Raw genomic sequence first — 6,971 nt, 5'->3', positions numbered from 1 at the left:
CCTCCCCTGCCCCCCCCAAAAAAAAGCAACACTCTGTTTCTTGTGAGTGTTATGTTTACTCTCCTATATAACTTCATGTCAGGGTTGGGGGATCTTTACCTCCGATGACTTTCTCAGGTCATTCATTCTCTGTTCATGAGGGGGACGGTGGTACGCGGGGGCTGTGACCTGAGAGAGGGCGGAACGAGACTCCCTGTTGACCCCTGGGTGGGTCCCAAGGACTCTCCCCTGGAATTTTCCCTGTCTCTCTGAGCACCCATCTCAGCACGTTTCTAAGTCTTCATGGGGAGTAAAACCTGCCCGACAAATATTTGTAGATGTCCTGTGGAAGATGCCACACCTCTGAAATACTCCATAAAGTGCCTTTATATTCAGTTCCTTGGCTGGGTGTGTTTTGCGTGTTGTTTCCCCAGGGACAGGACTGTCATCATGTCAGCTCCGTCTGAAGAATCCTTGGCTCAGATTGACTCTCTAGAGGCAGCATCAAAGGGCAGTTCACGTGGCAGCTGTGTATGCTGGGCTACCGCACTGTCAACTCAGAGACTGGCACTGGGCAACCCGGCATCCCAAGCTACCAGGGCATCAGCTAGGACAGCCTTACCATCTCTAGAAACCTGCCAAGTACCAGCATGAGGGTCCCCTTCTTTTTCCTACAATACAAAGGGATCTGTGCTCAATTAGAGGATCCTTAAGCCAAAGAAAATGAGGCACATAAGTCCTCACTCTCTGTGCAGCTGGTCACAGTGCTCCAGGCTGCGTGCTGAGTTCTGTTCTAGTTCGGGACGTGGGTGGTAAACAGGTTTTGGAATTCCCTTGGGCCACTCCATAAGAGAGAACAGGGACTGGGCTCCCTCCAGAGAGAAAGGACACTCAGGGACAAGTGGTGAGTGCCATGTTTTGGGTATGAGACGTCTGGGCTGAAGGGACAGGGGACAGTCAGAAAGGAGAGCATTCAGGACTCCTGAAAGCCCAGCTCGCATTGTCCTATCACCCAAAGAACTTAAGGTTGTTCCAGACCTGGGACACAAGAACAGGTGCCTCAGACACCAATCAACACCCAGCCTGCAAGTGCACAGGCAGAGGCTGGATGACCTCTTACTAGTGGCCACGTGGGACACAGATGGAAGCCTCGAGCAGATGTTTGACTAGTAGATACTTCATGTCCCTTCCAACTTGGGGACCCCATGGCTCAGTTGGGTCTCAGTGGTATCTCCAGGCTGTCCCTTTGTTATCCCAGGGGCACTTTTAGTGAGTCCACTTAACACAAGATGTTAAGTAAACTTCATAGTGAATAAGGAGTACGACGTTTGATTGGGGCTTTATCCTGAAAAGTTAAAGTATAAACTAAGACATGGGAGGAAGTTTGTCACGTGTGTAACATCTGCAATTAAATGATGAGGAAAGTCTACGTTTTTCCACAGAACTGCCAGTGCCCTGACACCATGATGCTAATGGAGCCCCACTTTTCACTCCCATCAAAACGGGGAAGCAGAAGTCTTAGCTGTTTCCCAAGGTTTTAAAAATTTAATCCTTCTCTTTAAAGCAGCTTTGATATGGTCTTTCTCTGTTGCAAGCAGGTCCCACTGTGGAATACTTACTAGCCCAAGGCTTTGCAGGGGATGCACCCACAACTTTCTCTTTCCTCCCACCCAAGTCAAGTTAGCAATCTGCACTTTTCATTTGGCATTTGATCTGCATCCAGCTCACACTGGAACCTTAGCGGGATGGGCAGCCTCATAAATGCCCTCTCCTGGCCTCACCCCTTCCCCGCCTCACCCCCCACCCCAAGCATCTCATTGCTCAGTTCCATCTGCAACCAGCTGTTTCTGAAGTGTCTGAAGGTCCAAATGCTGGTTGGTGGGCAGGCCTCTGCAAAAAGTAAGCATTCACTGAGCACCTATCGTATGCTGGGACCACTGGTCCCTCACGGTGTGGGATGGTGTCTGCCCTCAAAGCTTCTTATGGCCGCCATGCCTCCCCCTCTGCCTCTGGTCTTAGGCAAGAGGGAACCTCCTTGGAGGCATATCTGGTACCACCCCAAGGGCAGATGGGACATTCCCTAGATGTTGCCTGCTCAGTGGTCCTGACTTGGACCAAAGGACAGGTTGCACCAACACCTGCACACGACTACCCAAGGGACCTACAGCAGCACAGGTTAACAGATGTTACAGGACTATCTTGCTGCCATTTGGAGCTCTCAGTTTGGGCCAGGCACTGCATATGCACCTTGCATATCTATGGAGTCCTATCATCCTCCCAGTGGCTGCAGGAGGTGGCCAGTACTGTCACTTTACAGCTGAGGAAACAGACTCAGCTGGTGAGAACAGGAGCTGTGCTCAGGGCCTGCTTCTTCTGTCGCTAGAGCCCCCCAGGGCCCAGACCTGTCCCCATGGAGGTCTGTCCTCCAGCCCTCAGGAAATGACAGCGAGCTGGCGAGAAGGGGATGAAACTGGGCATTAGGGACAGGCCTCGACCACTAGCAGTGTGGGCAGGCCACACGCCAGGTCCTGGACTTGTCTTACTGAAAGGGGCTGACTGCTCTGGGCTGCAAAGTCATGACAGGGCCAGTTTAGGCAGCTACCGAAGTCCACTTCACAGCCCTGCAAAGTCAAAGGCCCACCCAGCCCAGCCAAAGCTTTGTAAAGAAGGTGACTGAGCTGGGGTCTGCGATGTGACTCAGCGCCAAAGCCCGTCAGGCGGAACACATCGCAGTCACCATGGCCATCATGGAGGGCTGGCCACAAGAGGTGGCTGTGGGTCAAGTCCAGCAGGCGAGGTGGAGGCTCTTGCCTGTGGCTTCAGTGGCCGCAGCCCCTTGCTTGATGGGGCCCTGGGAGTACCTCCTGGGGGCCTTCATTAGTGGGGTGGGGTGGCCTGGCAGGGGCTTCATCTACACTCAGTCATCTGGGACAGATGCCTGGTCCCCATTCTGCTCACATGGTCCCCATCGGATCTGCCCTCTCCTGGAGAGAACACAGGAGCTGGGCCCCCTCGACATTCTAGAACCAAGCTAAAGAGCACTGCTCGTCAGAACCCCTCAGCCCCCCACGCTGACCTCCAAGAGAACAAAGCGCACTGCCAGCCGTGGGCCAAGCCTGCACAGGGCCCACTGTCCCAGGGTCACCGAGAGCCTTTCAGGGGACGTGGTGCCTCTGGCCCAGCCAAGTGTCCCTGCACACATGGCCATTGCCCAGCACACTAAAAACAGCATGACTTGGAGAAACAGATTTATAGCAGACCCCACTCCCTGCGTGACTCAAAGGCTGTTGTGCCTCCATCATCCCTGGAGCAGCCGCCTCTAAGAGCTGGGTCACTAGAGGCAGGTGCTAGGGCCCCTCCTGTGGCCTCTTTCTTCCCTGTTAACATGGGGAAAATCACAGTGTCAGGGTCTATAGAAGGTACCCAGGGAGGTTTGGCACATGCACGGAGCTCAGCTTACAGGACTTTTTTTCAGCCAACACATGGTCGACAAGAGCCTCCAGGAGGCAGACAACAGGGCACGAAGGGGACAAGACTCAGTGACACAGGGTGCCCAGGTTACTGGAAGGCTTTGCTTCTTCACTTAATCCTTGTGACCATGTGTGGTGCATGCACTTGAGAGGGGGCGTCTGAGCACAGAGAGGTTAAGTGAGTCATGCAAGGTCACCCAGCAAGTAGGTGTGATCTGAGTTCCAGGGTTCTGTCTCCAGGGTCCTTAAGTTACCTGTCATGTGCCACATCTAACCAGACAGGTTCCTGTCCCTCTGGGGACATGCCACCACACTGCCCTGTGATGTTGAAGGTTCCAAATGGCATGTGAAGAGTGTCAGTGGCACCTAGCCAGAGCCCAACTTGCCTGGCGGTGTCTGAGGTGATGGGACTCTCAGGCAAAGAGGTAGAGAGGGCTTTCTCAGGAGGGTAGGGGGTGGGGGTGATCCAGCCAGGTGAGGGGGGGTCTCAGGAGGTTGTGAGGGCTCAGGGTGCCCCCAAAGGGGTATGCTGCAGCCTGTCTTGTACCCAGCGGGCACCTGCAGGGAACACCTGTTGGAGTGGCAGATGTCCAAGTGAGAGATGCTGAGGGTCTGGGCAGTGGCAATGGGGTGACAGACGGGCTGAGGTGGGACAGAGAGGCAGTGGACAGGAGCGGCTGAGAGCCGAGATCTCCGAGACAGCCTAGGGTGTAGTTGCGATCTTGGCCTCAGTACCCTTGCCTGAGGAGTGGGAGTATTTGTAGGTTGCTGGAAGGATCCAGGACTTGGCTCAGGAAAGCCCATGGGACAGAAGAAGGCTGAGGAATTACGGAAATGAAGGAGGGAAGTGTCTAGAACGTCCTGTAGTTCTAGCCCTGGAAGATGATTGTTCATCAGCCAAGTTCCTGGCATTGTCATAGATTTGGTGTTTCTGCATCTCCCCACAGAACAGGATATTTATTCAGCCGTGGCACAGTTCAAAACCTGACCCGAGCTTCAGTGCCTTGGGAAGGAGGCCACATCCACAGAGCCCTCTCACCAGTAAGCAAAGGCCTGAGGGGGTCAGGGTCACCCGACCAGACCAGTCAGTCCCCTCAGTCTCCCGGGCTTGAGCAGCCTGCCCCCACTCCACCCTGGGGACAGCAGTGCTGGAGGGCTGGGGAGGTTACAGATGAAGGACAGGAGGCCTGAGAGGCACCCAGAGCTCCTAGCCTCAGAGCCCCAAAGCCCTGCCCAGCCAGTGCCCCCAGCCTTCCTGCCTTCCTCTTCCTTCCCCTGTTTTACCGAGATGTAACTGTCACGTAACATTGCACACAGTTCAAGCAGGGGATACATTTGGTATTTGTTCACACTCTGGAACTGTCACCCTGGCGAATCCAGTTAATACCTGTTACCGTACAGTTACAGGTTTTCCTCGTGATGAGAACTTTTTAAGATTTACTTTCTTAACAACTTTTAATTATACAATCAAGCATTATTAACTATGGCCGCCCTACTGTGCATCACACCCCAGGACTTAGTTGTAACCAGACTCTCGTGCCTTTTGACCTCTTACCCCAATTCACCTACCCCTGCTCTGGAAACAAATCTGGTCAGTTTTTATGTGTGGGGTCTCTTGGATTCCACATGAGATCACAGTGTTTGTCTCTGACTTGCCTCACGCAATGTAATTAAGTCTCTGTCCCACAGAGACCTCTGCACTCCATGTTCACAGCAGCATCATCCACAGTGGCCATGACATGGGCACAACTAAGGGACCATTGATGGAAGAACCTGGTACACATATACACTGGAATACTATTCAGCCGCAAAGGACATCCTGCTATTTGCAACAGCGAGGATGGACCTAGAGGCATATGTTCTCCTCTAAGATACCCCACCACCTTCTGCCATTGTCACCGAGGCAGGACAAAGCAATCTGCACTGACATGGCAGAGGACAGAGAGCTGTTCCGTCCCTGTGAGTGTGGGGACAATGTCCAGGCTCTGCGGCCCCAGAAAGGTCTTTAGTTTCTGGGGTTAGAACTGATGATGGTCTTGTGGATCGCAAGGGACACACATCCACCAGCAGCCGGGGTGAGGGGCACAGTTGTCCTGAGCATCACGCACTGGTCACCCAGCACACTCTTCTATCCCGAACCGGTTCTTCTGGCCCCAGGCTGTTTAGACCTCACCCTAACCCCGCCATCTCCCAGGCAGATGCCCTGACCAGCTCCCTCTTCATGCTCACTCATCCCCACCTCCAAAAGGACAGGGCAAGGCCAGAAGGCGAGGGGCTCTCAGCAGCTCCCAGAATGGGAAATGGCAGTGGGAGGAGGAAGGGAATTGGCCACTTTGGGCTCCCTCTGTGACCGGCTCTGTGACCCAGAGCAGGAAGGGATGGCAAGCAGCAGGGTGTAGGGGTACAGAGCACATTTCCACAGATATCTCACTTCTGAGAGTGGGGCTGGGACCTCCAGTCTCGGCCTGTGCCCTGCCTTGGGCAAACAGTGACAGGAATGCATGCCCAAACAGCGTTCCTGGCGAGCCGGCTAGTCAGCCAGATGGTCTGATAGGGCTGCCCTGCCCTTCACCCATCCCAAATCAGCCACTTCTCTGTCCCCTAGTGCTAGCAGACCAATGTGCTCGACCCTTTCAGGGGGTCTCCTCTCAGGGTGCCCATCTTGCCCTGGCAAGGCCCCCATGCAGTGATAGAAGGAGTAGGGGCTCCTGCCCTCACCAGGCAGGAAGGTGGGGAAAGAGGGGTGCTGGAAAGGGCGATAGACGGCCGCCATGTGGTCAGCATCTGGCCCATGCCAGCTCAGCTTTGTTCCCTCCTGTTACAGTGGCATCCTTCCCTGTGACTGAAGCTGAGCTCCCCACATATTCTTTGCTGCTACCTCACAACAGCTCTCCTGGGTGGGTGCTACTGTCATTTCCACTGTGCAGACAAGGAGGCAGGTCCTTTGACACTAAGTCATACTCACTGAGGCCCTGCTCCATGCTGAGGCAGACCTGAAGCCCAGGCAGGGAGGGACAGAGCCAACCTGCAGAAGTGTCCCAGGAACGAGGGCCTCCCCCATGTCCCCTATCTCCCTGAGCACAGTGTCTTCTGCCCCAGCCCTGGCTGAATGCTGGCCCTCAGCTGTCATACTCACCTTTGGGGTCTGAAGAGCTGCTGCTCTGACGATAGCTGCCTTTGCACAGGACACTTCAAAATCTGCGAGGAAGGTCTTAACGTCAGTGTTTCCAACGTGAGGCCCCACTCTTCCTTGTCCCAAAGCTTTTCTCTTGGTGAGAATTCCTGCTGGGGTGGGAGAACCACCCCCAATCCTGAGCAGTAAGAAGCCCAACTCTGTTGTCTCTGGGCCCAGATAACTTGTTCTCTAGACAGAATATCTGTGAGAAATGACAGATGTGGCTGCAGAAGCTGGCAGAGTCTGCGAGTGGCCAGGTGACCGGGAGAGATGCACAGGACAAAGGTGGTATGAGGCCCCTCCATTCTTGGGCACGACTACACAGGCACATGTGGGCTTGGTCCCTT

The sequence above is a fragment of the Pteropus vampyrus genome, unplaced genomic scaffold (assembly GCF_000151845.1).
Source record: "Pteropus vampyrus isolate Shadow unplaced genomic scaffold, Pvam_2.0 Scaffold461, whole genome shotgun sequence".
NCBI classification, from domain to species: domain Eukaryota; kingdom Metazoa; phylum Chordata; class Mammalia; order Chiroptera; family Pteropodidae; genus Pteropus; species Pteropus vampyrus.
This window is presented reverse-complemented; position numbering follows the sequence as displayed.